The following is a 23,462-nucleotide window of genomic DNA, read 5'->3' on the forward strand; positions in this document are numbered from 1 at the left end:
TGTGAAAATGCTCACAGCACCTGGTATTCCCAGGCGGTCTCCCATCCAAGTACTAACCAGGCCCAACCCTGCTTGGCTTCCGAGATCAGACGAGATCGGGCTGGTCCAGGGTGGTATGGCCGTGAGCGAAATGTTCCAGGTCAAAACGGCCTTTTTTATATCAAACACTGTCTTTTCGTGAAGAGTACCTTCACGCCACTTGCTCGGTCAAAATTGGGATATCTCAATGAAAAACTTCTTCTTTTTTTTTTGACGGGTGAAAAAGTGTGAAAATGCTCACAGCACCTGGTATTCCCAGGCGGTCTCCCATCCAAGTACTAACAAGGCCCAACCCCGCTTGGCTTCCGAGATCAAACGAGATCGGGCTGGTCCAGGGTGGTATGGCCGTGAGCGAAATGTTCCAGGTCAAAACGGCCTTTTTTATATCAAACACTGTCTTTTCGTGAAGAGTACCTTCACGCCACTTGCTCGGTCAAAATTGGGATATCTCAATGAAAAACTTCTTTTTTTTTTTTTGACGGGTGAAAAAGTGTGAAAATGCTCACAGCACCTGGTATTCCCAGGCGGTCTCCCATCCAAGTACTAACAAGGCCCAACCCCGCTTGGCTTCCGAGATCAAACGAGATCGGGCTGGTCCAGGGTGGTATGGCCGTGAGCGAAATGTTCCAGGTCAAAACGGCCTTTTTTATATCAAACACTGTCTTTTCGTGAAGAGTACCTTCACGCCACTTGCTCGGTCAAAATTGGGATATCTCAATGAAAAACTTCTTTTTTTTTTTTTGACGGGTGAAAAAGTGTGAAAATGCTCACAGCACCTGGTATTCCCAGGCGGTCTCCCATCCAAGTACTAACAAGGCCCAACCCCGCTTGGCTTCCGAGATCAAACGAGATCGGGCTGGTCCAGGGTGGTATGGCCGTGAGCGAAATGTTCCAGGTCAAAACGGCCTTTTTTATATCAAACACTGTCTTTTCGTGAAGAGTACCTTCACGCCACTTGCTCGGTCAAAATTGGGATATCTCAATGAAAAACTTCTTTTTTTTTTTTTTTTTTTTTTTTTGACAGGTGAAAAAGTGTGAAAATGCTCACAGCACCTGGTATTCCCAGGCGGTCTCCCATCCAAGTACTAACCAGGCCCAACCCTGCTTGGCTTCCGAGATCAGACGAGATCGGGCTGGTCCAGGGTGGTATGGCCGTGAGCGAAATGTTCCAGGTCAAAACGGCCTTTTTTATATCAAACACTGTCTTTTCGTGAAGAGTACCTTCACGCCACTTGCTCGGTCAAAATTGGGATATCTCAATGAAAAACTTCTTTTTTTTTTTTTGACGGGTGAAAAAGTGTGAAAATGCTCACAGCACCTGGTATTCCCAGGCGGTGTTCCATCCAAGTACTAACAAGGCCCAACCCCGCTTGGCTTCCGAGATCAAACGAGATCGGGCTGGTCCAGGGTGGTATGGCCGTGAGCGAAATGTTCCAGGTCAAAACGGCCTTTTTTATATCAAACACTGTCTTTTCGTGAAGAGTACCTTCACGCCACTTGCTCGGTCAAAATTGGGATATCTCAATGAAAAACTTCTTTTTTTTTTTTTTTTTTTTTTTGACAGGTGAAAAAGTGTGAAAATGCTCACAGCACCTGGTATTCCCAGGCGGTCTCCCATCCAAGTACTAACCAGGCCCAACCCTGCTTGGCTTCCGAGATCAGACGAGATCGGGCTGGTCCAGGGTGGTATGGCCGTGAGCGAAATGTTCCAGGTCAAAACGGCCTTTTTTATATCAAACACTGTCTTTTCGTGAAGAGTACCTTCACGCCACTTGCTCGGTCAAAATTGGGATATCTCAATGAAAAACTTCTTTTTTTTTTTTTGACGGGTGAAAAAGTGTGAAAATGCTAACAGCACCTGGTATTCCCAGGCGGTCTCCCATCCAAGTACTAACAAGGCCCAACCCCGCTTGGCTTCCGAGATCAAACGAGATCGGGCTGGTCCAGGGTGGTATGGCCGTGAGCGAAATGTTCCAGGTCAAAACTCGTATAAATGGCTTTTTTTGCATCAAACACTGTCTTTTCGTGAAGAGTACCTTCACGCCACTTGCTCGGTCAAAATTGGGATATCTCAATGAAAAACTTCTTTTTTTTTTTTTGACGGGTGAAAAAGTGTGAAAATGCTCACAGCACCTGGTATTCCCAGGCGGTCTCCCATCCAAGTACTAACAAGGCCCAACCCCGCTTGGCTTCCGAGATCAAACGAGATCGGGCTGGTCCAGGGTGGTATGGCCGTGAGCGAAATGTTCCAGGTCAAAACGGCCTTTTTTATATCAAACACTGTCTTTTCGTGAAGAGTACCTTCACGCCACTTGCTCGGTCAAAATTGGGATATCTCAATGAAAAACTTCTTTTTTTTTTTTTTTTTTTTTTTGACAGGTGAAAAAGTGTGAAAATGCTCACAGCACCTGGTATTCCCAGGCGGTCTCCCATCCAAGTACTAACCAGGCCCAACCCTGCTTGGCTTCCGAGATCAGACGAGATCGGGCTGGTCCAGGGTGGTATGGCCGTGAGCGAAATGTTCCAGGTCAAAACGGCCTTTTTTATATCAAACACTGTCTTTTCGTGAAGAGTACCTTCACGCCACTTGCTCGGTCAAAATTGGGATATCTCAATGAAAAACTTCTTTTTTTTTTTTTGACGGGTGAAAAAGTGTGAAAATGCTCACAGCACCTGGTATTCCCAGGCGGTCTCCCATCCAAGTACTAACCAGGCCCAACCCTGCTTGGCTTCCGAGATCAGACGAGATCGGGCTGGTCCAGGGTGGTATGGCCGTGAGCGAAATGTTCCAGGTCAAAACGGCCTTTTTTATATCAAACACTGTCTTTTCGTGAAGAGTACCTTCACGCCACTTGCTCGGTCAAAATTGGGATATCTCAATGAAAAACTTCTTTTTTTTTTTTTGACGGGTGAAAAAGTGTGAAAATGCTCACAGCACCTGGTATTCCCAGGCGGTGTTCCATCCAAGTACTAACAAGGCCCAACCCCGCTTGGCTTCCGAGATCAAACGAGATCGGGCTGGTCCAGGGTGGTATGGCCGTGAGCGAAATGTTCCAGGTCAAAACGGCCTTTTTTATATCAAACACTGTCTTTTCGTGAAGAGTACCTTCACGCCACTTGCTCGGTCAAAATTGGGATATCTCAATGAAAAACTTCTTTTTTTTTTTTTTTTTTTTTTGACAGGTGAAAAAGTGTGAAAATGCTCACAGCACCTGGTATTCCCAGGCGGTCTCCCATCCAAGTACTAACCAGGCCCAACCCTGCTTGGCTTCCGAGATCAGACGAGATCGGGCTGGTCCAGGGTGGTATGGCCGTGAGCGAAATGTTCCAGGTCAAAACGGCCTTTTTTATATCAAACACTGTCTTTTCGTGAAGAGTACCTTCACGCCACTTGCTCGGTCAAAATTGGGATATCTCAATGAAAAACTTCTTTTTTTTTTTTTGACGGGTGAAAAAGTGTGAAAATGCTAACAGCACCTGGTATTCCCAGGCGGTCTCCCATCCAAGTACTAACAAGGCCCAACCCCGCTTGGCTTCCGAGATCAAACGAGATCGGGCTGGTCCAGGGTGGTATGGCCGTGAGCGAAATGTTCCAGGTCAAAACTCGTATAAATGGCTTTTTTTGCATCAAACACTGTCTTTTCGTGAAGAGTACCTTCACGCCACTTGCTCGGTCAAAATTGGGATATCTCAATGAAAAACTTCTTTTTTTTTTTTTGACGGGTGAAAAAGTGTGAAAATGCTCACAGCACCTGGTATTCCCAGGCGGTCTCCCATCCAAGTACTAACAAGGCCCAACCCCGCTTGGCTTCCGAGATCAAACGAGATCGGGCTGGTCCAGGGTGGTATGGCCGTGAGCGAAATGTTCCAGGTCAAAACGGCCTTTTTTATATCAAACACTGTCTTTTCGTGAAGAGTACCTTCACGCCACTTGCTCGGTCAAAATTGGGATATCTCAATGAAAAACTTCTTTTTTTTTTTTTTTTTTTTTTGACAGGTGAAAAAGTGTGAAAATGCTCACAGCACCTGGTATTCCCAGGCGGTCTCCCATCCAAGTACTAACCAGGCCCAACCCTGCTTGGCTTCCGAGATCAGACGAGATCGGGCTGGTCCAGGGTGGTATGGCCGTGAGCGAAATGTTCCAGGTCAAAACGGCCTTTTTTATATCAAACACTGTCTTTTCGTGAAGAGTACCTTCACGCCACTTGCTCGGTCAAAATTGGGATATCTCAATGAAAAACTTCTTTTTTTTTTTTGACGGGTGAAAAAGTGTGAAAATGCTCACAGCACCTGGTATTCCCAGGCGGTCTCCCATCCAAGTACTAACAAGGCCCAACCCCGCTTGGCTTCCGAGATCAAACGAGATCGGGCTGGTCCAGGGTGGTATGGCCGTGAGCGAAATGTTCCAGGTCAAAACTCGTATAAATGGCTTTTTTTGCATCAAACACTGTCTTTTCGTGAAGAGTACCTTCACGCCACTTGCTCGGTCAAAATTGGGATATCTCAATGAAAAACTTCTTTTTTTTTTTTTGACGGGTGAAAAAGTGTGAAAATGCTCACAGCACCTGGTATTCCCAGGCGGTCTCCCATCCAAGTACTAACAAGGCCCAACCCCGCTTGGCTTCCGAGATCAAACGAGATCGGGCTGGTCCAGGGTGGTATGGCCGTGAGCGAAATGTTCCAGGTCAAAACGGCCTTTTTTATATCAAACACTGTCTTTTCGTGAAGAGTACCTTCACGCCACTTGCTCGGTCAAAATTGGGATATCTCAATGAAAAACTTCTTTTTTTTTTTTTTTTTTTTTTGACAGGTGAAAAAGTGTGAAAATGCTCACAGCACCTGGTATTCCCAGGCGGTCTCCCATCCAAGTACTAACCAGGCCCAACCCTGCTTGGCTTCCGAGATCAGACGAGATCGGGCTGGTCCAGGGTGGTATGGCCGTGAGCGAAATGTTCCAGGTCAAAACGGCCTTTTTTATATCAAACACTGTCTTTTTGTGAAGAGTACCTTCACGCCACTTGCTCGGTCAAAATTGGGATATCTCAATGAAAAACTTCTTTTTTTTTTTTTGACGGGTGAAAAAGTGTGAAAATGCTCACAGCACCTGGTATTCCCAGGCGGTCTCCCATCCAAGTACTAACCAGGCCCAACCCTGCTTGGCTTCCGAGATCAGACGAGATCGGGCTGGTCCAGGGTGGTATGGCCGTGAGCGAAATGTTCCAGGTCAAAACGGCCTTTTTTATATCAAACACTGTCTTTTCGTGAAGAGTACCTTCACGCCACTTGCTCGGTCAAAATTGGGATATCTCAATGAAAAACTTCTTTTTTTTTTTTCTACGGGTGAAAAAGTGTGAAAATGCTCACAGCACCTGGTATTCCCAGGCGGTCTCCCATCCAAGTACTAACAAGGCCCAACCCCGCTTGGCTTCCGAGATCAAACGAGATCGGGCTGGTCCAGGGTGGTATGGCCGTGAGCGAAATGTTCCAGGTCAAAACGGCCTTTTTTATATCAAACACTGTCTTTTCGTGAAGAGTACCTTCACGCTACTTGCTCGGTCAAAATTGGGATATCTCAATGAAAAACTTCTTTTTTTTTTTTTGACAGGTGAAAAAGTGTGAAAATGCTCACAGCACCTGGTATTCCCAGGCGGTCTCCCATCCAAGTACTAACCAGGCCCAACCCTGCTTGGCTTCCGAGATCAGACGAGATCGGGCTGGTCCAGGGTGGTATGGCCGTGAGCGAAATGTTCCAGGTCAAAACGGCCTTTTTTATATCAAACACTGTCTTTTCGTGAAGAGTACCTTCACGCCACTTGCTCGGTCAAAATTGGGATATCTCAATGAAAAACTTCTTTTTTTTTTTTTGACGGGTGAAAAAGTGTGAAAATGCTCACAGCACCTGGTATTCCCAGGCGGTCTCCCATCCAAGTACTAACAAGGCCCAACCCCGCTTGGCTTCCGAGATCAAACGAGATCGGGCTGGTCCAGGGTGGTATGGCCGTGAGCGAAATGTTCCAGGTCAAAACTCGTATAAATGGCTTTTTTTGCATCAAACACTGTCTTTTCGTGAAGAGTACCTTCACGCCACTTGCTCGGTCAAAATTGGGATATCTCAATGAAAAACTTCTTTTTTTTTTTTTGACGGGTGAAAAAGTGTGAAAATGCTCACAGCACCTGGTATTCCCAGGCGGTCTCCCATCCAAGTACTAACAAGGCCCAACCCCGCTTGGCTTCCGAGATCAAACGAGATCGGGCTGGTCCAGGGTGGTATGGCCGTGAGCGAAATGTTCCAGGTCAAAACGGCCTTTTTTATATCAAACACTGTCTTTTCGTGAAGAGTACCTTCACGCCACTTGCTCGGTCAAAATTGGGATATCTCAATGAAAAACTTCTTTTTTTTTTTTTGACGGGTGAAAAAGTGTGAAAATGCTAACAGCACCTGGTATTCCCAGGCGGTCTCCCATCCAAGTACTAACAAGGCCCAACCCCGCTTGGCTTCCGAGATCAAACGAGATCGGGCTGGTCCAGGGTGGTATGGCCGTGAGCGAAATGTTCCAGGTCAAAACTCGTATAAATGGCTTTTTTTGCATCAAACACTGTCTTTTCGTGAAGAGTACCTTCACGCCACTTGCTCGGTCAAAATTGGGATATCTCAATGAAAAACTTCTTTTTTTTTTTTTGACGGGTGAAAAAGTGTGAAAATGCTCACAGCACCTGGTATTCCCAGGCGGTCTCCCATCCAAGTACTAACAAGGCCCAACCCCGCTTGGCTTCCGAGATCAAACGAGATCGGGCTGGTCCAGGGTGGTATGGCCGTGAGCGAAATGTTCCAGGTCAAAACTCGTATAAATGGCTTTTTTTGCATCAAACACTGTCTTTTCGTGAAGAGTACCTTCACGCCACTTGCTCGGTCAAAATTGGGATATCTCAATGAAAAACTTCTTTTTTTTTTTTTGACGGGTGAAAAAGTGTGAAAATGCTCACAGCACCTGGTATTCCCAGGCGGTCTCCCATCCAAGTACTAACAAGGCCCAACCCCGCTTGGCTTCCGAGATCAAACGAGATCGGGCTGGTCCAGGGTGGTATGGCCGTGAGCGAAATGTTCCAGGTCAAAACGGCCTTTTTTATATCAAACACTGTCTTTTCGTGAAGAGTACCTTCACGCCACTTGCTCGGTCAAAATTGGGATATCTCAATGAAAAACTTCTTTTTTTTTTTTTGACGGGTGAAAAAGTGTGAAAATGCTCACAGCACCTGGTATTCCCAGGCGGTCTCCCATCCAAGTACTAACCAGGCCCAACCCTGCTTGGCTTCCGAGATCAGACGAGATCGGGCTGGTCCAGGGTGGTATGGCCGTGAGCGAAATGTTCCAGGTCAAAACGGCCTTTTTTATATCAAACACTGTCTTTTCGTGAAGAGTACCTTCACGCCACTTGCTCGGTCAAAATTGGGATATCTCAATGAAAAACTTCTTTTTTTTTTTTTGACGGGTGAAAAAGTGTGAAAATGCTCACAGCACCTGGTATTCCCAGGCGGTCTCCCATCCAAGTACTAACAAGGCCCAACCCCGCTTGGCTTCCGAGATCAAACGAGATCGGGCTGGTCCAGGGTGGTATGGCCGTGAGCGAAATGTTCCAGGTCAAAACGGCCTTTTTTATATCAAACACTGTCTTTTCGTGAAGAGTACCTTCACGCTACTTGCTCGGTCAAAATTGGGATATCTCAATGAAAAACTTCTTTTTTTTTTTTTGACAGGTGAAAAAGTGTGAAAATGCTCACAGCACCTGGTATTCCCAGGCGGTCTCCCATCCAAGTACTAACCAGGCCCAACCCTGCTTGGCTTCCGAGATCAGACGAGATCGGGCTGGTCCAGGGTGGTATGGCCGTGAGCGAAATGTTCCAGGTCAAAACGGCCTTTTTTATATCAAACACTGTCTTTTCGTGAAGAGTACCTTCACGCCACTTGCTCGGTCAAAATTGGGATATCTCAATGAAAAACTTCTTTTTTTTTTTTTGACGGGTGAAAAAGTGTGAAAATGCTCACAGCACCTGGTATTCCCAGGCGGTGTTCCATCCAAGTACTAACAAGGCCCAACCCCGCTTGGCTTCCGAGATCAAACGAGATCGGGCTGGTCCAGGGTGGTATGGCCGTGAGCGAAATGTTCCAGGTCAAAACTCGTATAAATGGCTTTTTTTGCATCAAACACTGTCTTTTCGTGAAGAGTACCTTCACGCCACTTGCTCGGTCAAAATTGGGATATCTCAATGAAAAACTTCTTTTTTTTTTTTTTTTTTTTTTTTGACAGGTGAAAAAGTGTGAAAATGCTCACAGCACCTGGTATTCCCAGGCGGTCTCCCATCCAAGTACTAACCAGGCCCAACCCTGCTTGGCTTCCGAGATCAGACGAGATCGGGCTGGTCCAGGGTGGTATGGCCGTGAGCGAAATGTTCCAGGTCAAAACGGCCTTTTTTATATCAAACACTGTCTTTTCGTGAAGAGTACCTTCACGCCACTTGCTCGGTCAAAATTGGGATATCTCAATGAAAAACTTCTTTTTTTTTTTTTGACGGGTGAAAAAGTGTGAAAATGCTCACAGCACCTGGTATTCCCAGGCGGTGTTCCATCCAAGTACTAACAAGGCCCAACCCCGCTTGGCTTCCGAGATCAAACGAGATCGGGCTGGTCCAGGGTGGTATGGCCGTGAGCGAAATGTTCCAGGTCAAAACTCGTATAAATGGCTTTTTTTGCATCAAACACTGTCTTTTCGTGAAGAGTACCTTCACGCCACTTGCTCGGTCAAAATTGGGATATCTCAATGAAAAACTTCTTTTTTTTTTTTTGACGGGTGAAAAAGTGTGAAAATGCTCACAGCACCTGGTATTCCCAGGCGGTCTCCCATCCAAGTACTAACAAGGCCCAACCCCGCTTGGCTTCCGAGATCAAACGAGATCGGGCTGGTCCAGGGTGGTATGGCCGTGAGCGAAATGTTCCAGGTCAAAACGGCCTTTTTTATATCAAACACTGTCTTTTCGTGAAGAGTACCTTCACGCCACTTGCTCGGTCAAAATTGGGATATCTCAATGAAAAACTTCTTTTTTTTTTTTTTTTTTTTTTTTGACGGGTGAAAAAGTGTGAAAATGCTCACAGCACCTGGTATTCCCAGGCGGTCTCCCATCCAAGTACTAACCAGGCCCAACCCTGCTTGGCTTCCGAGATCAGACGAGATCGGGCTGGTCCAGGGTGGTATGGCCGTGAGCGAAATGTTCCAGGTCAAAACGGCCTTTTTTATATCAAACACTGTCTTTTCGTGAAGAGTACCTTCACGCCACTTGCTCGGTCAAAATTGGGATATCTCAATGAAAAACTTCTTTTTTTTTTTTTGACGGGTGAAAAAGTGTGAAAATGCTCACAGCACCTGGTATTCCCAGGCGGTCTCCCATCCAAGTACTAACAAGGCCCAACCCCGCTTGGCTTCCGAGATCAAACGGGATCGGGCTGGTCCAGGGTGGTATGGCCGTGAGCGAAATGTTCCAGGTCAAAACGGCCTTTTTTATATCAAACACTGTCTTTTCGTGAAGAGTACCTTCACGCTACTTGCTCGGTCAAAATTGGGATATCTCAATGAAAAACTTCTTTTTTTTTTTTTGACAGGTGAAAAAGTGTGAAAATGCTCACAGCACCTGGTATTCCCAGGCGGTCTCCCATCCAAGTACTAACCAGGCCCAACCCTGCTTGGCTTCCGAGATCAGACGAGATCGGGCTGGTCCAGGGTGGTATGGCCGTGAGCGAAATGTTCCAGGTCAAAACGGCCTTTTTTATATCAAACACTGTCTTTTCGTGAAGAGTACCTTCACGCCACTTGCTCGGTCAAAATTGGGATATCTCAATGAAAAACTTCTTTTTTTTTTTTTGACGGGTGAAAAAGTGTGAAAATGCTCACAGCACCTGGTATTCCCAGGCGGTGTTCCATCCAAGTACTAACAAGGCCCAACCCCGCTTGGCTTCCGAGATCAAACGAGATCGGGCTGGTCCAGGGTGGTATGGCCGTGAGCGAAATGTTCCAGGTCAAAACTCGTATAAATGGCTTTTTTTGCATCAAACACTGTCTTTTCGTGAAGAGTACCTTCACGCCACTTGCTCGGTCAAAATTGGGATATCTCAATGAAAAACTTCTTTTTTTTTTTTTGACGGGTGAAAAAGTGTGAAAATGCTCACAGCACCTGGTATTCCCAGGCGGTCTCCCATCCAAGTACTAACAAGGCCCAACCCCGCTTGGCTTCCGAGATCAAACGAGATCGGGCTGGTCCAGGGTGGTATGGCCGTGAGCGAAATGTTCCAGGTCAAAACGGCCTTTTTTATATCAAACACTGTCTTTTCGTGAAGAGTACCTTCACGCCACTTGCTCGGTCAAAATTGGGATATCTCAATGAAAAACTTCTTTTTTTTTTTTTTTTTTTTTTTTTGACGGGTGAAAAAGTGTGAAAATGCTCACAGCACCTGGTATTCCCAGGCGGTCTCCCATCCAAGTACTAACCAGGCCCAACCCTGCTTGGCTTCCGAGATCAGACGAGATCGGGCTGGTCCAGGGTGGTATGGCCGTGAGCGAAATGTTCCAGGTCAAAACGGCCTTTTTTATATCAAACACTGTCTTTTCGTGAAGAGTACCTTCACGCCACTTGCTCGGTCAAAATTGGGATATCTCAATGAAAAACTTCTTTTTTTTTTTTTGACGGGTGAAAAAGTGTGAAAATGCTCACAGCACCTGGTATTCCCAGGCGGTGTTCCATCCAAGTACTAACAAGGCCCAACCCCGCTTGGCTTCCGAGATCAAACGAGATCGGGCTGGTCCAGGGTGGTATGGCCGTGAGCGAAATGTTCCAGGTCAAAACTCGTATAAATGGCTTTTTTTGCATCAAACACTGTCTTTTCGTGAAGAGTACCTTCACGCCACTTGCTCGGTCAAAATTGGGATATCTCAATGAAAAACTTCTTTTTTTTTTTTTTTTTTTTTTTGACAGGTGAAAAAGTGTGAAAATGCTCACAGCACCTGGTATTCCCAGGCGGTCTCCCATCCAAGTACTAACCAGGCCCAACCCTGCTTGGCTTCCGAGATCAGACGAGATCGGGCTGGTCCAGGGTGGTATGGCCGTGAGCGAAATGTTCCAGGTCAAAACGGCCTTTTTTATATCAAACACTGTCTTTTCGTGAAGAGTACCTTCACGCCACTTGCTCGGTCAAAATTGGGATATCTCAATGAAAAACTTCTTTTTTTTTTTTTGACGGGTGAAAAAGTGTGAAAATGCTCACAGCACCTGGTATTCCCAGGCGGTCTCCCATCCAAGTACTAACAAGGCCCAACCCCGCTTGGCTTCCGAGATCAAACGAGATCGGGCTGGTCCAGGGTGGTATGGCCGTGAGCGAAATGTTCCAGGTCAAAACGGCCTTTTTTATATCAAACACTGTCTTTTCGTGAAGAGTACCTTCACGCTACTTGCTCGGTCAAAATTGGGATATCTCAATGAAAAACTTCTTTTTTTTTTTTTGACAGGTGAAAAAGTGTGAAAATGCTCACAGCACCTGGTATTCCCAGGCGGTCTCCCATCCAAGTACTAACCAGGCCCAACCCTGCTTGGCTTCCGAGATCAGACGAGATCGGGCTGGTCCAGGGTGGTATGGCCGTGAGCGAAATGTTCCAGGTCAAAACGGCCTTTTTTATATCAAACACTGTCTTTTCGTGAAGAGTACCTTCACGCCACTTGCTCGGTCAAAATTGGGATATCTCAATGAAAAACTTCTTTTTTTTTTTTTGACGGGTGAAAAAGTGTGAAAATGCTCACAGCACCTGGTATTCCCAGGCGGTGTTCCATCCAAGTACTAACAAGGCCCAACCCCGCTTGGCTTCCGAGATCAAACGAGATCGGGCTGGTCCAGGGTGGTATGGCCGTGAGCGAAATGTTCCAGGTCAAAACTCGTATAAATGGCTTTTTTTGCATCAAACACTGTCTTTTCGTGAAGAGTACCTTCACGCCACTTGCTCGGTCAAAATTGGGATATCTCAATGAAAAACTTCTTTTTTTTTTTTTTTTTTTTTTTTGACAGGTGAAAAAGTGTGAAAATGCTCACAGCACCTGGTATTCCCAGGCGGTCTCCCATCCAAGTACTAACCAGGCCCAACCCTGCTTGGCTTCCGAGATCAGACGAGATCGGGCTGGTCCAGGGTGGTATGGCCGTGAGCGAAATGTTCCAGGTCAAAACGGCCTTTTTTATATCAAACACTGTCTTTTCGTGAAGAGTACCTTCACGCCACTTGCTCGGTCAAAATTGGGATATCTCAATGAAAAACTTCTTTTTTTTTTTTTGACGGGTGAAAAAGTGTGAAAATGCTCACAGCACCTGGTATTCCCAGGCGGTGTTCCATCCAAGTACTAACAAGGCCCAACCCCGCTTGGCTTCCGAGATCAAACGAGATCGGGCTGGTCCAGGGTGGTATGGCCGTGAGCGAAATGTTCCAGGTCAAAACTCGTATAAATGGCTTTTTTTGCATCAAACACTGTCTTTTCGTGAAGAGTACCTTCACGCCACTTGCTCGGTCAAAATTGGGATATCTCAATGAAAAACTTCTTTTTTTTTTTTTGACGGGTGAAAAAGTGTGAAAATGCTCACAGCACCTGGTATTCCCAGGCGGTCTCCCATCCAAGTACTAACAAGGCCCAACCCCGCTTGGCTTCCGAGATCAAACGAGATCGGGCTGGTCCAGGGTGGTATGGCCGTGAGCGAAATGTTCCAGGTCAAAACGGCCTTTTTTATATCAAACACTGTCTTTTCGTGAAGAGTACCTTCACGCCACTTGCTCGGTCAAAATTGGGATATCTCAATGAAAAACTTCTTTTTTTTTTTTTTTTTTTTTTTTTGACGGGTGAAAAAGTGTGAAAATGCTCACAGCACCTGGTATTCCCAGGCGGTCTCCCATCCAAGTACTAACCAGGCCCAACCCTGCTTGGCTTCCGAGATCAGACGAGATCGGGCTGGTCCAGGGTGGTATGGCCGTGAGCGAAATGTTCCAGGTCAAAACGGCCTTTTTTATATCAAACACTGTCTTTTCGTGAAGAGTACCTTCACGCCACTTGCTCGGTCAAAATTGGGATATCTCAATGAAAAACTTCTTTTTTTTTTTTTGACGGGTGAAAAAGTGTGAAAATGCTCACAGCACCTGGTATTCCCAGGCGGTGTTCCATCCAAGTACTAACAAGGCCCAACCCCGCTTGGCTTCCGAGATCAAACGAGATCGGGCTGGTCCAGGGTGGTATGGCCGTGAGCGAAATGTTCCAGGTCAAAACTCGTATAAATGGCTTTTTTTGCATCAAACACTGTCTTTTCGTGAAGAGTACCTTCACGCCACTTGCTCGGTCAAAATTGGGATATCTCAATGAAAAACTTCTTTTTTTTTTTTTTTTTTTTTTTTTTGACAGGTGAAAAAGTGTGAAAATGCTCACAGCACCTGGTATTCCCAGGCGGTCTCCCATCCAAGTACTAACCAGGCCCAACCCTGCTTGGCTTCCGAGATCAGACGAGATCGGGCTGGTCCAGGGTGGTATGGCCGTGAGCGAAATGTTCCAGGTCAAAACGGCCTTTTTTATATCAAACACTGTCTTTTCGTGAAGAGTACCTTCACGCCACTTGCTCGGTCAAAATTGGGATATCTCAATGAAAAACTTCTTTTTTTTTTTTTGACGGGTGAAAAAGTGTGAAAATGCTCACAGCACCTGGTATTCCCAGGCGGTGTTCCATCCAAGTACTAACAAGGCCCAAACCCGCTTGGCTTCCGAGATCAAACGAGATCGGGCTGGTCCAGGGTGGTATGGCCGTGAGCGAAATGTTCCAGGTCAAAACTCGTATAAATGGCTTTTTTTGCATCAAACACTGTCTTTTCGTGAAGAGTACCTTCACGCCACTTGCTCGGTCAAAATTGGGATATCTCAATGAAAAACTTCTTTTTTTTTTTTTTTTTTTTTTTTGACAGGTGAAAAAGTGTGAAAATGCTCACAGCACCTGGTATTCCCAGGCGGTCTCCCATCCAAGTACTAACCAGGCCCAACCCTGCTTGGCTTCCGAGATCAGACGAGATCGGGCTGGTCCAGGGTGGTATGGCCGTGAGCGAAATGTTCCAGGTCAAAACGGCCTTTTTTATATCAAACACTGTCTTTTCGTGAAGAGTACCTTCACGCCACTTGCTCGGTCAAAATTGGGATATCTCAATGAAAAACTTCTTTTTTTTTTTTTGACGGGTGAAAAAGTGTGAAAATGCTCACAGCACCTGGTATTCCCAGGCGGTGTTCCATCCAAGTACTAACAAGGCCCAACCCCGCTTGGCTTCCGAGATCAAACGAGATCGGGCTGGTCCAGGGTGGTATGGCCGTGAGCGAAATGTTCCAGGTCAAAACGGCCTTTTTTATATCAAACACTGTCTTTTCGTGAAGAGTACCTTCACGCCACTTGCTCGGTCAAAATTGGGATATCTCAATGAAAAACTTCTTTTTTTTTTTTTGACGGGTGAAAAAGTGTGAAAATGCTCACAGCACCTGGTATTCCCAGGCGGTGTTCCATCCAAGTACTAACAAGGCCCAACCCCGCTTGGCTTCCGAGATCAAACGAGATCGGGCTGTTCCAGGGTGGTATGGCCGTGAGCGAAATGTTCCAGGTCAAAACTCGTATAAATGGCTTTTTTTGCATCAAACACTGTCTTTTCGTGAAGAGTACCTTCACGCCACTTGCTCGGTCAAAATTGGGATATCTCAATGAAAAACTTCTTTTTATTTTTATTTTTTTTTTTTTGACAGGTGAAAAAGTGTGAAAATGCTCACAGCACCTGGTATTCCCAGGCGGTCTCCCATCCAAGTACTAACCAGGCCCAACCCTGCTTGGCTTCCGAGATCAGACGAGATCGGGCTGGTCCAGGGTGGTATGGCCGTGAGCGAAATGTTCCAGGTCAAAACGGCCTTTTTTATATCAAACACTGTCTTTTCGTGAAGAGTACCTTCACGCCACTTGCTCGGTCAAAATTGGGATATCTCAATGAAAAACTTCTTTTTTTTTTTTTGACGGGTGAAAAAGTGTGAAAATGCTCACAGCACCTGGTATTCCCAGGCGGTGTTCCATCCAAGTACTAACAAGGCCCAACCCCGCTTGGCTTCCGAGATCAAACGAGATCGGGCTGGTCCAGGGTGGTATGGCCGTGAGCGAAATGTTCCAGGTCAAAACGGCCTTTTTTATATCAAACACTGTCTTTTCGTGAAGAGTACCTTCACGCCACTTGCTCGGTCAAAATTGGGATATCTCAATGAAAAATCTTTCTTTTTTTTTTTTGACGGGTGAAAAAGTGTGAAAATGCTCACAGCACCTGGTATTCCCAGGCGGTGTTCCATCCAAGTACTAACAAGGCCCAACCCCGCTTGGCTTCCGAGATCAAACGAGATCGGGCTGTTCCAGGGTGGTATGGCCGTGAGCGAAATGTTCCAGGTCAAAACTCGTATAAATGGCTTTTTTTGCATCAAACACTGTCTTTTCGTGAAGAGTACCTTCACGCCACTTGCTCGGTCAAAATTGGGATATCTCAATGAAAAACTTCTTTTTTTTTTTTTTTTTTTTTTTTTGACAGGTGAAAAAGTGTGAAAATGCTCACAGCACCTGGTATTCCCAGGCGGTCTCCCATCCAAGTACTAACCAGGCCCAACCCTGCTTGGCTTCCGAGATCAGACGAGATCGGGCTGGTCCAGGGTGGTATGGCCGTGAGCGAAATGTTCCAGGTCAAAACGGCCTTTTTTATATCAAACACTGTCTTTTCGTGAAGAGTACCTTCACGCCACTTGCTCGGTCAAAATTGGGATATCTCAATGAAAAACTTCTTTTTTTTTTTTTGACGGGTGAAAAAGTGTGAAAATGCTCACAGCAACTGGTATTCCCAGGCGGTCTCCCATCCAAGTACTAACAAGGCCCAACCCCGCTTGGCTTCCGAGATCAAACGAGATCGGGCTGGTCCAGGGTGGTATGGCCGTGAGCGAAATGTTCCAGGTCAAAACGGCCTTTTTTTATATCAAACACTGTCTTTTCGTGAAGAGTACCTTCACGCCACTTGCTCGGTCAAAATTGGGATATCTCAATGAAAAACTTCTTTTTTTTTTTTTTTTTTTTTTTTGACAGGTGAAAAAGTGTGAAAATGCTCACAGCACCTGGTATTCCCAGGCGGTCTCCCATCCAAGTACTAACCAGGCCCAACCCTGCTTGGCTTCCGAGATCAGACGAGATCGGGCTGGTCCAGGGTGGTATGGCCGTGAGCGAAATGTTCCAGGTCAAAACGGCCTTTTTTATATCAAACACTGTCTTTTCGTGAAGAGTACCTTCACGCCACTTGCTCGGTCAAAATTGGGATATCTCAATGAAAAACTTCTTTTTTTTTTTTTGACGGGTGAAAAAGTGTGAAAATGCTCACAGCACCTGGTATTCCCAGGCGGTGTTCCATCCAAGTACTAACAAGGCCCAACCCCGCTTGGCTTCCGAGATCAAACGAGATCGGGCTGGTCCAGGGTGGTATGGCCGTGAGCGAAATGTTCCAGGTCAAAACGGCCTTTTTTATATCAAACACTGTCTTTTCGTGAAGAGTACCTTCACGCCACTTGCTCGGTCAAAATTGGGATATCTCAATGAAAAACTTCTTTTTTTTTTTTTTTTTTTTTTTTGACAGGTGAAAAAGTGTGAAAATGCTCACAGCACCTGGTATTCCCAGGCGGTCTCCCATCCAAGTACTAACCAGGCCCAACCCTGCTTGGCTTCCGAGATCAGACGAGATCGGGCTGGTCCAGGGTGGTATGGCCGTGAGCGAAATGTTCCAGGTCAAAACGGCCTTTTTTATATCAAACACTGTCTTTTCGTGAAGAGTACCTTCACGCCACTTGCTCGGTCAAAATTGGGATATCTCAATGAAAAACTTCTTTTTTTTTTTTTGACGGGTGAAAAAGTGTGAAAATGCTCACAGCACCTGGTATTCCCAGGCGGTCTCCCATCCAAGTACTAACAAGGCCCAACCCCGCTTGGCTTCCGAGATCAAACGAGATCGGGCTGGTCCAGGGTGGTATGGCCGTGAGCGAAATGTTCCAGGTCAAAACGGCCTTTTTTATATCAAACACTGTCTTTTCGTGAAGAGTACCTTCACGCCACTTGCTCGGTCAAAATTGGGATATCTCAATGAAAAACTTCTTTTTTTTTTTTTTTTTTTTTTTTGACAGGTGAAAAAGTGTTGAAAATGCTCACAGCACCTGGTATTCCCAGGCGGTCTCCCATCCAAGTACTAACCAGGCCCAACCCTGCTTGGCTTCCGAGATCAGACGAGATCGGGCTGGTCCAGGGTGGTATGGCCGTGAGCGAAATGTTCCAGGTCAAAACGGCCTTTTTTATATCAAACACTGTCTTTTCGTGAAGAGTACCTTCACGCCACTTGCTCGGTCAAAATTGGGATATCTCAATGAAAAACTTCTTTTTTTTTTTTGACGGGTGAAAAAGTGTGAAAATGCTCACAGCACCTGGTATTCCCAGGCGGTGTTCCATCCAAGTACTAACAAGGCCCAACCCCGCTTGGCTTCCGAGATCAAACGAGATCGGGCTGGTCCAGGGTGGTATGGCCGTGAGCGAAATGTTCCAGGTCAAAACGGCCTTTTTTATATCAAACACTGTCTTTTCGTGAAGAGTACCTTCACGCCACTTGCTCGGTCAAAATTGGGATATCTCAATGAAAAACTTCTTTTTTTTTTTTTTTTTTTTTTTTGACAGGTGAAAAAGTGTGAAAATGCTCACAGCACCTGGTATTCCCAGGCGGTCTCCCATCCAAGTACTAACCAGGCCCAACCCTGCTTGGCTTCCGAGATCAGACGAGATCGGGCTGGTCCAGGGTGGTATGGCCGTGAGCGAAATGTTCCAGGTCAAAACGGCCTTTTTTATATCAAACACTGTCTTTTCGTGAAGAGTACCTTCACGCCACTTGCTCGGTCAAAATTGGGATATCTCAATGAAAAACTTCTTTTTTTTTTTTTGACGGGTGAAAAAGTGTGAAAATGCTCACAGCACCTGGTATTCCCAGGCGGTCTCCCATCCAAGTACTAACAAGGCCCAACCCCGCTTGGCTTCCGAGATCAAACGAGATCGGGCTGGTCCAGGGTGGTATGGCCGTGAGCGAAATGTTCCAGGTCAAAACGGCCTTTTTTATATCAAACACTGTCTTTTCGTGAAGAGTACCTTCACGCCACTTGCTCGGTCAAAATTGGGATATCTCAATGAAAAACTTCTTTTTTTTTTTTTTTTTTTTTTTTGACAGGTGAAAAAGTGTGAAAATGCTCACAGCACCTGGTATTCCCAGGCGGTCTCCCATCCAAGTACTAACCAGGCCCAACCCTGCTTGGCTTCCGAGATCAGACGAGATCGGGCTGGTCCAGGGTGGTATGGCCGTGAGCGAAATGTTCCAGGTCAAAACGGCCTTTTTTATATCAAACACTGTCTTTTCGTGAAGAGTACCTTCACGCCACTTGCTCGGTCAAAATTGGGATATCTCAATGAAAAACTTCTTTTTTTTTTTTTGACGGGTGAAAAAGTGTGAAAATGCTCACAGCACCTGGTATTCCCAGGCGGTCTCCCATCCAAGTACTAACAAGGCCCAACCCCGCTTGGCTTCCGAGATCAAACGAGATCGGGCTGGTCCAGGGTGGTATGGCCGTGAGCGAAATGTTCCAGGTCAAAACGGCCTTTTTTATATCAAACACTGTCTTTTCGTGAAGAGTACCTTCACGCCACTTGCTCGGTCAAAATTGGGATATCTCAATGAAAAACTTCTTTTTTTTTTTTTTTTTTTTTTTGACAGGTGAAAAAGTGTGAAAATGCTCACAGCACCTGGTATTCCCAGGCGGTCTCCCATCCAAGTACTAACCAGGCCCAACCCTGCTTGGCTTCCGAGATCAGACGAGATCGGGCTGGTCCAGGGTGGTATGGCCGTGAGCGAAATGTTCCAGGTCAAAACGGCCTTTTTTATATCAAACACTGTCTTTTCGTGAAGAGTACCTTCACGCCACTTGCTCGGTCAAAATTGGGATATCTCAATGAAAAACTTCTTTTTTTTTTTTTGACGGGTGAAAAAGTGTGAAAATGCTCACAGCACCTGGTATTCCCAGGCGGTGTTCCATCCAAGTACTAACAAGGCCCAACCCCGCTTGGCTTCCGAGATCAAACGAGATCGGGCTGGTCCAGGGTGGTATGGCCGTGAGCGAAATGTTCCAGGTCAAAACTCGTATAAATGGCTTTTTTTGCATCAAACACTGTCTTTTCGTGAAGAGTACCTTCACGCCACTTGCTCGGTCAAAATTGGGATATCTCAATGAAAAACTTCTTTTTTTTTTTTTTTTTTTTTTTTTGACAGGTGAAAAAGTGTGAAAATGCTCACAGCACCTGGTATTCCCAGGCGGTCTCCCATCCAAGTACTAACCAGGCCCAACCCTGCTTGGCTTCCGAGATCAGACGAGATCGGGCTGGTCCAGGGTGGTATGGCCGTGAGCGAAATGTTCCAGGTCAAAACGGCCTTTTTTATATCAAACACTGTCTTTTCGTGAAGAGTACCTTCACGCCACTTGCTCGGTCAAAATTGGGATATCTCAATGAAAAACTTCTTTTTTTTTTTTGACGGGTGAAAAAGTGTGAAAATGCTCACAGCACCTGGTATTCCCAGGCGGTCTCCCATCCAAGTACTAACAAGGCCCAACCCCGCTTGGCTTCCGAGATCAAACGAGATCGGGCTGGTCCAGGGTGGTATGGCCGTGAGCGAAATGTTCCAGGTCAAAACGGCCTTTTTTATATCAAACACTGTCTTTTCGTGAAGAGTACCTTCACGCCACTTGCTCGGTCAAAATTGGGATATCTCAATGAAAAACTTCTTTTTTTTTTTTTTTTTTTTTTTTTGACAGGTGAAAAAGTGTGAAAATGCTCACAGCACCTGGTATTCCCAGGCGGTCTCCCATCCAAGTACTAACCAGGCCCAACCCTGCTTGGCTTCCGAGATCAGACGAGATCGGGCTGGTCCAGGGTGGTATGGCCGTGAGCGAAATGTTCCAGGTCAAAACGGCCTTTTTTATATCAAACACTGTCTTTTCGTGAAGAGTACCTTCACGCCACTTGCTCGGTCAAAATTGGGATATCTCAATGAAAAACTTCTTTTTTTTTTTTTGACGGGTGAAAAAGTGTGAAAATGCTCACAGCACCTGGTATTCCCAGGCGGTGTTCCATCCAAGTACTAACAAGGCCCAACCCCGCTTGGCTTCCGAGATCAAACGAGATCGGGCTGGTCCAGGGTGGTATGGCCGTGAGCGAAATGTTCCAGGTCAAAACGGCCTTTTTTATATCAAACACTGTCTTTTCGTGAAGAGTACCTTCACGCCACTTGCTCGGTCAAAATTGGGATATCTCAATGAAAAACTTCTTTTTTTTTTTTTTTTTTTTTTTTGACAGGTGAAAAAGTGTGAAAATGCTCACAGCACCTGGTATTCCCAGGCGGTCTCCCATCCAAGTACTAACCAGGCCCAACCCTGCTTGGCTTCCGAGATCAGACGAGATCGGGCTGGTCCAGGGTGGTATGGCCGTGAGCGAAATGTTCCAGGTCAAAACGGCCTTTTTTATATCAAACACTGTCTTTTCGTGAAGAGTACCTTCACGCCACTTGCTCGGTCAAAATTGGGATATCTCAATGAAAAACTTCTTTTTTTTTTTTTGACGGGTGAAAAAGTGTGAAAATGCTCACAGCACCTGGTATTCCCAGGCGGTCTCCCATCCAAGTACTAACAAGGCCCAACCCCGCTTGGCTTCCGAGATCAAACGAGATCGGGCTGGTCCAGGGTGGTATGGCCGTGAGCGAAATGTTCCAGGTCAAAACGGCCTTTTTTATATCAAACACTGTCTTTTCGTGAAGAGTACCTTCACGCCACTTGCTCGGTCAAAATTGGGATATCTCAATGAAAAACTTCTTTTTTTTTTTTTTTTTTTTTTTTGACAGGTGAAAAAGTGTGAAAATGCTCACAGCACCTGGTATTCCCAGGCGGTCTCCCATCCAAGTACTAACCAGGCCCAACCCTGCTTGGCTTCCGAGATCAGACGAGATCGGGCTGGTCCAGGGTGGTATGGCCGTGAGCGAAATGTTCCAGGTCAAAACGGCCTTTTTTATATCAAACACTGTCTTTTCGTGAAGAGTACCTTCACGCCACTTGCTCGGTCAAAATTGGGATATCTCAATGAAAAACTTCTTTTTTTTTTTTTGACGGGTGAAAAAGTGTGAAAATGCTCACAGCACCTGGTATTCCCAGGCGGTGTTCCATCCAAGTACTAACAAGGCCCAACCCCGCTTGGCTTCCGAGATCAAACGAGATCGGGCTGGTCCAGGGTGGTATGGCCGTGAGCGAAATGTTCCAGGTCAAAACTCGTATAAATGGCTTTTTTTGCATCAAACACTGTCTTTTCGTGAAGAGTACCTTCACGCCACTTGCTCGGTCAAAATTGGGATATCTCAATGAAAAACTTCTTTTTTTTTTTTTGACGGGTGAAAAAGTGTGAAAATGCTCACAGCACCTGGTATTCCCAGGCGGTGTTCCATCCAAGTACTAACAAGGCCCAACCCCGCTTGGCTTCCGAGATCAAACGAGATCGGGCTGGTCCAGGGTGGTATGGCCGTGAGCGAAATGTTCCAGGTCAAAACGGCCTTTTTTATATCAAACACTGTCTTTTCGTGAAGAGTACCTTCACGCCACTTGCTCGGTCAAAATTGGGATATCTCAATGAAAAACTTCTTTTTTTTTTTTTGACGGGTGAAAAAGTGTGAAAATGCTCACAGCACCTGGTATTCCCAGGCGGTGTTCCATCCAAGTACTAACAAGGCCCAACCCCGCTTGGCTTCCGAGATCAAACGAGATCGGGCTGGTCCAGGGTGGTATGGCCGTGAGCGAAATGTTCCAGGTCAAAACGGCCTTTTTTATATCAAACACTGTCTTTTCGTGAAGAGTACCTTCACGCCACTTGCTCGGTCAAAATTGGGATATCTCAATGAAAAACTTCTTTTTTTTTTTTTTTTTTTTTTGACAGGTGAAAAAGTGTGAAAATGCTCACAGCACCTGGTATTCCCAGGCGGTCTCCCATCCAAGTACTAACCAGGCCCAACCCTGCTTGGCTTCCGAGATCAGACGAGATCGGGCTGGTCCAGGGTGGTATGGCCGTGAGCGAAATGTTCCAGGTCAAAACGGCCTTTTTTATATCAAACACTGTCTTTTCGTGAAGAGTACCTTCACGCCACTTGCTCGGTCAAAATTGGGATATCTCAATGAAAAACTTCTTTTTTTTTTTTTGACGGGTGAAAAAGTGTGAAAATGCTCACAGCACCTGGTATTCCCAGGCGGTGTTCCATCCAAGTACTAACAAGGCCCAACCCCGCTTGGCTTCCGAGATCAAACGAGATCGGGCTGGTCCAGGGTGGTATGGCCGTGAGCGAAATGTTCCAGGTCAAAACGGCCTTTTTTATATCAAACACTGTCTTTTCGTGAAGAGTACCTTCACGCCACTTGCTCGGTCAAAATTGGGATATCTCAATGAAAAACTTCTTTTTTTTTTTTTTTTTTTTTTTGACAGGTGAAAAAGTGTGAAAATGCTCACAGCACCTGGTATTCCCAGGCGGTCTCCCATCCAAGTACTAACCAGGCCCAACCCTGCTTGGCTTCCGAGATCAGACGAGATCGGGCTGGTCCAGGGTGGTATGGCCGTGAGCGAAATGTTCCAGGTCAAAACGGCCTTTTTTATATCAAACACTGTCTTTTCGTGAAGAGTACCTTCACGCCACTTGCTCGGTCAAAATTGGGATATCTCAATGAAAAACTTCTTTTTTTTTTTTTGACGGGTGAAAAAGTGTGAAAATGCTCACAGCACCTGGTATTCCCAGGCGGTCTCCCATCCAAGTACTAACAAGGCCCAACCCCGCTTGGCTTCCGAGATCAAACGAGATCGGGCTGGTCCAGGGTGGTATGGCCGTGAGCGAAATGTTCCAGGTCAAAACGGCCTTTTTTATATCAAACACTGTCTTTTCGTGAAGAGTACCTTCACGCCACTTGCTCGGTCAAAATTGGGATATCTCAATGAAAAACTTCTTTTTTTTTTTTTTTTTTTTTTTTTGACAGGTGAAAAAGTGTGAAAATGCTCACAGCACCTGGTATTCCCAGGCGGTCTCCCATCCAAGTACTAACCAGGCCCAACCCTGCTTGGCTTCCGAGATCAGACGAGATCGGGCTGGTCCAGGGTGGTATGGCCGTGAGCGAAATGTTCCAGGTCAAAACGGCCTTTTTTATATCAAACACTGTCTTTT

General features: G+C 46.0%; 61 non-coding genes and 26 pseudogenes across 61 annotated transcripts; all 87 read right to left on the reverse strand.

Annotated features, from left to right (window-relative positions):
• Positions 1-8: 8 nt before the first annotated feature.
• LOC140346014 (5S ribosomal RNA) lies at positions 9-127 on the reverse strand. Its single transcript, XR_011924273.1, has one exon. It is a non-coding gene; the product is annotated as a 5S ribosomal RNA (ribosomal RNA).
• Positions 128-273: 146 nt separating this feature from the next.
• LOC140345124 (5S ribosomal RNA) lies at positions 274-392 on the reverse strand. The gene has a single exon (XR_011923785.1). It is a non-coding gene; the product is annotated as a 5S ribosomal RNA (ribosomal RNA).
• Positions 393-538: 146 nt separating this feature from the next.
• Positions 539-657, reverse strand: LOC140345125 (5S ribosomal RNA). Its single transcript, XR_011923786.1, has one exon. It is a non-coding gene; the product is annotated as a 5S ribosomal RNA (ribosomal RNA).
• A 146-nt stretch (positions 658-803) lies between these two features.
• LOC140345127 (5S ribosomal RNA) lies at positions 804-922 on the reverse strand. Its single transcript, XR_011923788.1, has one exon. It is a non-coding gene; the product is annotated as a 5S ribosomal RNA (ribosomal RNA).
• Positions 923-1,080: 158 nt separating this feature from the next.
• On the reverse strand, positions 1,081-1,199 carry LOC140346015 (5S ribosomal RNA). The gene has a single exon (XR_011924274.1). It is a non-coding gene; the product is annotated as a 5S ribosomal RNA (ribosomal RNA).
• Positions 1,200-1,345: 146 nt separating this feature from the next.
• Positions 1,346-1,464, reverse strand: LOC140345508 (5S ribosomal RNA; annotated as a pseudogene).
• A 156-nt stretch (positions 1,465-1,620) lies between these two features.
• Positions 1,621-1,739, reverse strand: LOC140346016 (5S ribosomal RNA). The gene has a single exon (XR_011924275.1). It is a non-coding gene; the product is annotated as a 5S ribosomal RNA (ribosomal RNA).
• A 146-nt stretch (positions 1,740-1,885) lies between these two features.
• LOC140345203 (5S ribosomal RNA) lies at positions 1,886-2,004 on the reverse strand (annotated as a pseudogene).
• A 156-nt stretch (positions 2,005-2,160) lies between these two features.
• Positions 2,161-2,279, reverse strand: LOC140345128 (5S ribosomal RNA). The gene has a single exon (XR_011923789.1). It is a non-coding gene; the product is annotated as a 5S ribosomal RNA (ribosomal RNA).
• A 156-nt stretch (positions 2,280-2,435) lies between these two features.
• LOC140346017 (5S ribosomal RNA) lies at positions 2,436-2,554 on the reverse strand. Its single transcript, XR_011924276.1, has one exon. It is a non-coding gene; the product is annotated as a 5S ribosomal RNA (ribosomal RNA).
• A 146-nt stretch (positions 2,555-2,700) lies between these two features.
• Positions 2,701-2,819, reverse strand: LOC140346018 (5S ribosomal RNA). The gene has a single exon (XR_011924277.1). It is a non-coding gene; the product is annotated as a 5S ribosomal RNA (ribosomal RNA).
• Positions 2,820-2,965: 146 nt separating this feature from the next.
• LOC140345509 (5S ribosomal RNA) lies at positions 2,966-3,084 on the reverse strand (annotated as a pseudogene).
• A 155-nt stretch (positions 3,085-3,239) lies between these two features.
• Positions 3,240-3,358, reverse strand: LOC140346019 (5S ribosomal RNA). The gene has a single exon (XR_011924278.1). It is a non-coding gene; the product is annotated as a 5S ribosomal RNA (ribosomal RNA).
• A 146-nt stretch (positions 3,359-3,504) lies between these two features.
• LOC140345205 (5S ribosomal RNA) lies at positions 3,505-3,623 on the reverse strand (annotated as a pseudogene).
• Positions 3,624-3,779: 156 nt separating this feature from the next.
• On the reverse strand, positions 3,780-3,898 carry LOC140345130 (5S ribosomal RNA). Its single transcript, XR_011923790.1, has one exon. It is a non-coding gene; the product is annotated as a 5S ribosomal RNA (ribosomal RNA).
• Positions 3,899-4,053: 155 nt separating this feature from the next.
• Positions 4,054-4,172, reverse strand: LOC140346020 (5S ribosomal RNA). The gene has a single exon (XR_011924279.1). It is a non-coding gene; the product is annotated as a 5S ribosomal RNA (ribosomal RNA).
• Positions 4,173-4,317: 145 nt separating this feature from the next.
• LOC140345131 (5S ribosomal RNA) lies at positions 4,318-4,436 on the reverse strand. Its single transcript, XR_011923791.1, has one exon. It is a non-coding gene; the product is annotated as a 5S ribosomal RNA (ribosomal RNA).
• Positions 4,437-4,592: 156 nt separating this feature from the next.
• On the reverse strand, positions 4,593-4,711 carry LOC140345132 (5S ribosomal RNA). Its single transcript, XR_011923792.1, has one exon. It is a non-coding gene; the product is annotated as a 5S ribosomal RNA (ribosomal RNA).
• A 155-nt stretch (positions 4,712-4,866) lies between these two features.
• LOC140346021 (5S ribosomal RNA) lies at positions 4,867-4,985 on the reverse strand. Its single transcript, XR_011924280.1, has one exon. It is a non-coding gene; the product is annotated as a 5S ribosomal RNA (ribosomal RNA).
• A 146-nt stretch (positions 4,986-5,131) lies between these two features.
• Positions 5,132-5,250, reverse strand: LOC140346024 (5S ribosomal RNA). The gene has a single exon (XR_011924282.1). It is a non-coding gene; the product is annotated as a 5S ribosomal RNA (ribosomal RNA).
• A 146-nt stretch (positions 5,251-5,396) lies between these two features.
• LOC140345133 (5S ribosomal RNA) lies at positions 5,397-5,515 on the reverse strand. The gene has a single exon (XR_011923793.1). It is a non-coding gene; the product is annotated as a 5S ribosomal RNA (ribosomal RNA).
• Positions 5,516-5,661: 146 nt separating this feature from the next.
• LOC140346025 (5S ribosomal RNA) lies at positions 5,662-5,780 on the reverse strand. The gene has a single exon (XR_011924283.1). It is a non-coding gene; the product is annotated as a 5S ribosomal RNA (ribosomal RNA).
• A 146-nt stretch (positions 5,781-5,926) lies between these two features.
• Positions 5,927-6,045, reverse strand: LOC140345134 (5S ribosomal RNA). The gene has a single exon (XR_011923794.1). It is a non-coding gene; the product is annotated as a 5S ribosomal RNA (ribosomal RNA).
• A 156-nt stretch (positions 6,046-6,201) lies between these two features.
• LOC140345135 (5S ribosomal RNA) lies at positions 6,202-6,320 on the reverse strand. Its single transcript, XR_011923795.1, has one exon. It is a non-coding gene; the product is annotated as a 5S ribosomal RNA (ribosomal RNA).
• A 146-nt stretch (positions 6,321-6,466) lies between these two features.
• LOC140345206 (5S ribosomal RNA) lies at positions 6,467-6,585 on the reverse strand (annotated as a pseudogene).
• Positions 6,586-6,741: 156 nt separating this feature from the next.
• On the reverse strand, positions 6,742-6,860 carry LOC140345136 (5S ribosomal RNA). The gene has a single exon (XR_011923796.1). It is a non-coding gene; the product is annotated as a 5S ribosomal RNA (ribosomal RNA).
• A 156-nt stretch (positions 6,861-7,016) lies between these two features.
• LOC140345137 (5S ribosomal RNA) lies at positions 7,017-7,135 on the reverse strand. The gene has a single exon (XR_011923797.1). It is a non-coding gene; the product is annotated as a 5S ribosomal RNA (ribosomal RNA).
• Positions 7,136-7,281: 146 nt separating this feature from the next.
• Positions 7,282-7,400, reverse strand: LOC140346026 (5S ribosomal RNA). The gene has a single exon (XR_011924284.1). It is a non-coding gene; the product is annotated as a 5S ribosomal RNA (ribosomal RNA).
• A 146-nt stretch (positions 7,401-7,546) lies between these two features.
• LOC140345139 (5S ribosomal RNA) lies at positions 7,547-7,665 on the reverse strand. The gene has a single exon (XR_011923799.1). It is a non-coding gene; the product is annotated as a 5S ribosomal RNA (ribosomal RNA).
• A 146-nt stretch (positions 7,666-7,811) lies between these two features.
• Positions 7,812-7,930, reverse strand: LOC140346027 (5S ribosomal RNA). The gene has a single exon (XR_011924285.1). It is a non-coding gene; the product is annotated as a 5S ribosomal RNA (ribosomal RNA).
• A 146-nt stretch (positions 7,931-8,076) lies between these two features.
• Positions 8,077-8,195, reverse strand: LOC140345511 (5S ribosomal RNA; annotated as a pseudogene).
• A 167-nt stretch (positions 8,196-8,362) lies between these two features.
• On the reverse strand, positions 8,363-8,481 carry LOC140346028 (5S ribosomal RNA). The gene has a single exon (XR_011924286.1). It is a non-coding gene; the product is annotated as a 5S ribosomal RNA (ribosomal RNA).
• Positions 8,482-8,627: 146 nt separating this feature from the next.
• LOC140345512 (5S ribosomal RNA) lies at positions 8,628-8,746 on the reverse strand (annotated as a pseudogene).
• A 156-nt stretch (positions 8,747-8,902) lies between these two features.
• LOC140345141 (5S ribosomal RNA) lies at positions 8,903-9,021 on the reverse strand. Its single transcript, XR_011923800.1, has one exon. It is a non-coding gene; the product is annotated as a 5S ribosomal RNA (ribosomal RNA).
• Positions 9,022-9,178: 157 nt separating this feature from the next.
• LOC140346029 (5S ribosomal RNA) lies at positions 9,179-9,297 on the reverse strand. Its single transcript, XR_011924287.1, has one exon. It is a non-coding gene; the product is annotated as a 5S ribosomal RNA (ribosomal RNA).
• Positions 9,298-9,443: 146 nt separating this feature from the next.
• On the reverse strand, positions 9,444-9,562 carry LOC140384262 (5S ribosomal RNA). The gene has a single exon (XR_011932940.1). It is a non-coding gene; the product is annotated as a 5S ribosomal RNA (ribosomal RNA).
• Positions 9,563-9,708: 146 nt separating this feature from the next.
• Positions 9,709-9,827, reverse strand: LOC140346030 (5S ribosomal RNA). Its single transcript, XR_011924288.1, has one exon. It is a non-coding gene; the product is annotated as a 5S ribosomal RNA (ribosomal RNA).
• A 146-nt stretch (positions 9,828-9,973) lies between these two features.
• LOC140345513 (5S ribosomal RNA) lies at positions 9,974-10,092 on the reverse strand (annotated as a pseudogene).
• Positions 10,093-10,248: 156 nt separating this feature from the next.
• On the reverse strand, positions 10,249-10,367 carry LOC140345142 (5S ribosomal RNA). The gene has a single exon (XR_011923801.1). It is a non-coding gene; the product is annotated as a 5S ribosomal RNA (ribosomal RNA).
• A 158-nt stretch (positions 10,368-10,525) lies between these two features.
• On the reverse strand, positions 10,526-10,644 carry LOC140346031 (5S ribosomal RNA). Its single transcript, XR_011924289.1, has one exon. It is a non-coding gene; the product is annotated as a 5S ribosomal RNA (ribosomal RNA).
• A 146-nt stretch (positions 10,645-10,790) lies between these two features.
• Positions 10,791-10,909, reverse strand: LOC140345514 (5S ribosomal RNA; annotated as a pseudogene).
• A 166-nt stretch (positions 10,910-11,075) lies between these two features.
• On the reverse strand, positions 11,076-11,194 carry LOC140346032 (5S ribosomal RNA). The gene has a single exon (XR_011924290.1). It is a non-coding gene; the product is annotated as a 5S ribosomal RNA (ribosomal RNA).
• A 146-nt stretch (positions 11,195-11,340) lies between these two features.
• On the reverse strand, positions 11,341-11,459 carry LOC140345143 (5S ribosomal RNA). Its single transcript, XR_011923802.1, has one exon. It is a non-coding gene; the product is annotated as a 5S ribosomal RNA (ribosomal RNA).
• Positions 11,460-11,605: 146 nt separating this feature from the next.
• Positions 11,606-11,724, reverse strand: LOC140346033 (5S ribosomal RNA). The gene has a single exon (XR_011924291.1). It is a non-coding gene; the product is annotated as a 5S ribosomal RNA (ribosomal RNA).
• Positions 11,725-11,870: 146 nt separating this feature from the next.
• On the reverse strand, positions 11,871-11,989 carry LOC140345515 (5S ribosomal RNA; annotated as a pseudogene).
• Positions 11,990-12,156: 167 nt separating this feature from the next.
• LOC140346035 (5S ribosomal RNA) lies at positions 12,157-12,275 on the reverse strand. Its single transcript, XR_011924293.1, has one exon. It is a non-coding gene; the product is annotated as a 5S ribosomal RNA (ribosomal RNA).
• Positions 12,276-12,421: 146 nt separating this feature from the next.
• Positions 12,422-12,540, reverse strand: LOC140345516 (5S ribosomal RNA; annotated as a pseudogene).
• Positions 12,541-12,696: 156 nt separating this feature from the next.
• Positions 12,697-12,815, reverse strand: LOC140345144 (5S ribosomal RNA). Its single transcript, XR_011923803.1, has one exon. It is a non-coding gene; the product is annotated as a 5S ribosomal RNA (ribosomal RNA).
• A 158-nt stretch (positions 12,816-12,973) lies between these two features.
• LOC140346036 (5S ribosomal RNA) lies at positions 12,974-13,092 on the reverse strand. The gene has a single exon (XR_011924294.1). It is a non-coding gene; the product is annotated as a 5S ribosomal RNA (ribosomal RNA).
• Positions 13,093-13,238: 146 nt separating this feature from the next.
• Positions 13,239-13,357, reverse strand: LOC140345517 (5S ribosomal RNA; annotated as a pseudogene).
• Positions 13,358-13,526: 169 nt separating this feature from the next.
• LOC140346037 (5S ribosomal RNA) lies at positions 13,527-13,645 on the reverse strand. Its single transcript, XR_011924295.1, has one exon. It is a non-coding gene; the product is annotated as a 5S ribosomal RNA (ribosomal RNA).
• Positions 13,646-13,791: 146 nt separating this feature from the next.
• Positions 13,792-13,910, reverse strand: LOC140345595 (5S ribosomal RNA; annotated as a pseudogene).
• A 167-nt stretch (positions 13,911-14,077) lies between these two features.
• Positions 14,078-14,196, reverse strand: LOC140346038 (5S ribosomal RNA). The gene has a single exon (XR_011924296.1). It is a non-coding gene; the product is annotated as a 5S ribosomal RNA (ribosomal RNA).
• Positions 14,197-14,342: 146 nt separating this feature from the next.
• LOC140345518 (5S ribosomal RNA) lies at positions 14,343-14,461 on the reverse strand (annotated as a pseudogene).
• Positions 14,462-14,607: 146 nt separating this feature from the next.
• Positions 14,608-14,726, reverse strand: LOC140345319 (5S ribosomal RNA; annotated as a pseudogene).
• A 168-nt stretch (positions 14,727-14,894) lies between these two features.
• Positions 14,895-15,013, reverse strand: LOC140346040 (5S ribosomal RNA). The gene has a single exon (XR_011924297.1). It is a non-coding gene; the product is annotated as a 5S ribosomal RNA (ribosomal RNA).
• A 146-nt stretch (positions 15,014-15,159) lies between these two features.
• LOC140345520 (5S ribosomal RNA) lies at positions 15,160-15,278 on the reverse strand (annotated as a pseudogene).
• Positions 15,279-15,425: 147 nt separating this feature from the next.
• LOC140345320 (5S ribosomal RNA) lies at positions 15,426-15,544 on the reverse strand (annotated as a pseudogene).
• A 168-nt stretch (positions 15,545-15,712) lies between these two features.
• LOC140383819 (5S ribosomal RNA) lies at positions 15,713-15,831 on the reverse strand. Its single transcript, XR_011932538.1, has one exon. It is a non-coding gene; the product is annotated as a 5S ribosomal RNA (ribosomal RNA).
• A 146-nt stretch (positions 15,832-15,977) lies between these two features.
• LOC140345580 (5S ribosomal RNA) lies at positions 15,978-16,096 on the reverse strand (annotated as a pseudogene).
• A 158-nt stretch (positions 16,097-16,254) lies between these two features.
• Positions 16,255-16,373, reverse strand: LOC140383820 (5S ribosomal RNA). Its single transcript, XR_011932539.1, has one exon. It is a non-coding gene; the product is annotated as a 5S ribosomal RNA (ribosomal RNA).
• Positions 16,374-16,519: 146 nt separating this feature from the next.
• On the reverse strand, positions 16,520-16,638 carry LOC140345521 (5S ribosomal RNA; annotated as a pseudogene).
• A 157-nt stretch (positions 16,639-16,795) lies between these two features.
• On the reverse strand, positions 16,796-16,914 carry LOC140383821 (5S ribosomal RNA). The gene has a single exon (XR_011932540.1). It is a non-coding gene; the product is annotated as a 5S ribosomal RNA (ribosomal RNA).
• Positions 16,915-17,060: 146 nt separating this feature from the next.
• LOC140345145 (5S ribosomal RNA) lies at positions 17,061-17,179 on the reverse strand. The gene has a single exon (XR_011923804.1). It is a non-coding gene; the product is annotated as a 5S ribosomal RNA (ribosomal RNA).
• Positions 17,180-17,337: 158 nt separating this feature from the next.
• Positions 17,338-17,456, reverse strand: LOC140383822 (5S ribosomal RNA). The gene has a single exon (XR_011932541.1). It is a non-coding gene; the product is annotated as a 5S ribosomal RNA (ribosomal RNA).
• Positions 17,457-17,601: 145 nt separating this feature from the next.
• LOC140345522 (5S ribosomal RNA) lies at positions 17,602-17,720 on the reverse strand (annotated as a pseudogene).
• A 157-nt stretch (positions 17,721-17,877) lies between these two features.
• On the reverse strand, positions 17,878-17,996 carry LOC140383823 (5S ribosomal RNA). Its single transcript, XR_011932542.1, has one exon. It is a non-coding gene; the product is annotated as a 5S ribosomal RNA (ribosomal RNA).
• A 146-nt stretch (positions 17,997-18,142) lies between these two features.
• Positions 18,143-18,261, reverse strand: LOC140345147 (5S ribosomal RNA). The gene has a single exon (XR_011923805.1). It is a non-coding gene; the product is annotated as a 5S ribosomal RNA (ribosomal RNA).
• Positions 18,262-18,418: 157 nt separating this feature from the next.
• Positions 18,419-18,537, reverse strand: LOC140383825 (5S ribosomal RNA). Its single transcript, XR_011932544.1, has one exon. It is a non-coding gene; the product is annotated as a 5S ribosomal RNA (ribosomal RNA).
• Positions 18,538-18,683: 146 nt separating this feature from the next.
• On the reverse strand, positions 18,684-18,802 carry LOC140345148 (5S ribosomal RNA). The gene has a single exon (XR_011923806.1). It is a non-coding gene; the product is annotated as a 5S ribosomal RNA (ribosomal RNA).
• A 156-nt stretch (positions 18,803-18,958) lies between these two features.
• On the reverse strand, positions 18,959-19,077 carry LOC140383827 (5S ribosomal RNA). The gene has a single exon (XR_011932545.1). It is a non-coding gene; the product is annotated as a 5S ribosomal RNA (ribosomal RNA).
• Positions 19,078-19,223: 146 nt separating this feature from the next.
• On the reverse strand, positions 19,224-19,342 carry LOC140345523 (5S ribosomal RNA; annotated as a pseudogene).
• A 168-nt stretch (positions 19,343-19,510) lies between these two features.
• On the reverse strand, positions 19,511-19,629 carry LOC140383828 (5S ribosomal RNA). The gene has a single exon (XR_011932546.1). It is a non-coding gene; the product is annotated as a 5S ribosomal RNA (ribosomal RNA).
• A 145-nt stretch (positions 19,630-19,774) lies between these two features.
• On the reverse strand, positions 19,775-19,893 carry LOC140345149 (5S ribosomal RNA). Its single transcript, XR_011923807.1, has one exon. It is a non-coding gene; the product is annotated as a 5S ribosomal RNA (ribosomal RNA).
• Positions 19,894-20,051: 158 nt separating this feature from the next.
• On the reverse strand, positions 20,052-20,170 carry LOC140383829 (5S ribosomal RNA). Its single transcript, XR_011932547.1, has one exon. It is a non-coding gene; the product is annotated as a 5S ribosomal RNA (ribosomal RNA).
• A 146-nt stretch (positions 20,171-20,316) lies between these two features.
• Positions 20,317-20,435, reverse strand: LOC140345524 (5S ribosomal RNA; annotated as a pseudogene).
• A 157-nt stretch (positions 20,436-20,592) lies between these two features.
• On the reverse strand, positions 20,593-20,711 carry LOC140383830 (5S ribosomal RNA). The gene has a single exon (XR_011932548.1). It is a non-coding gene; the product is annotated as a 5S ribosomal RNA (ribosomal RNA).
• Positions 20,712-20,857: 146 nt separating this feature from the next.
• Positions 20,858-20,976, reverse strand: LOC140345150 (5S ribosomal RNA). The gene has a single exon (XR_011923808.1). It is a non-coding gene; the product is annotated as a 5S ribosomal RNA (ribosomal RNA).
• A 157-nt stretch (positions 20,977-21,133) lies between these two features.
• On the reverse strand, positions 21,134-21,252 carry LOC140383831 (5S ribosomal RNA). The gene has a single exon (XR_011932549.1). It is a non-coding gene; the product is annotated as a 5S ribosomal RNA (ribosomal RNA).
• Positions 21,253-21,398: 146 nt separating this feature from the next.
• On the reverse strand, positions 21,399-21,517 carry LOC140345525 (5S ribosomal RNA; annotated as a pseudogene).
• A 156-nt stretch (positions 21,518-21,673) lies between these two features.
• On the reverse strand, positions 21,674-21,792 carry LOC140345527 (5S ribosomal RNA; annotated as a pseudogene).
• Positions 21,793-21,938: 146 nt separating this feature from the next.
• On the reverse strand, positions 21,939-22,057 carry LOC140345528 (5S ribosomal RNA; annotated as a pseudogene).
• Positions 22,058-22,212: 155 nt separating this feature from the next.
• Positions 22,213-22,331, reverse strand: LOC140383833 (5S ribosomal RNA). The gene has a single exon (XR_011932550.1). It is a non-coding gene; the product is annotated as a 5S ribosomal RNA (ribosomal RNA).
• A 146-nt stretch (positions 22,332-22,477) lies between these two features.
• Positions 22,478-22,596, reverse strand: LOC140345529 (5S ribosomal RNA; annotated as a pseudogene).
• Positions 22,597-22,752: 156 nt separating this feature from the next.
• LOC140383834 (5S ribosomal RNA) lies at positions 22,753-22,871 on the reverse strand. Its single transcript, XR_011932551.1, has one exon. It is a non-coding gene; the product is annotated as a 5S ribosomal RNA (ribosomal RNA).
• A 146-nt stretch (positions 22,872-23,017) lies between these two features.
• LOC140345152 (5S ribosomal RNA) lies at positions 23,018-23,136 on the reverse strand. Its single transcript, XR_011923810.1, has one exon. It is a non-coding gene; the product is annotated as a 5S ribosomal RNA (ribosomal RNA).
• Positions 23,137-23,294: 158 nt separating this feature from the next.
• On the reverse strand, positions 23,295-23,413 carry LOC140383835 (5S ribosomal RNA). The gene has a single exon (XR_011932552.1). It is a non-coding gene; the product is annotated as a 5S ribosomal RNA (ribosomal RNA).
• Positions 23,414-23,462: the final 49 nt, after the last annotated feature.

The sequence above is a fragment of the Eucyclogobius newberryi genome, unplaced genomic scaffold, assembly GCF_026437365.1.
Source record: "Eucyclogobius newberryi isolate DKJ021-1_F unplaced genomic scaffold, fEucNew1.0.hap1 SCAF_56, whole genome shotgun sequence".
NCBI lineage: Eukaryota > Metazoa > Chordata > Actinopteri > Gobiiformes > Gobiidae > Eucyclogobius > Eucyclogobius newberryi.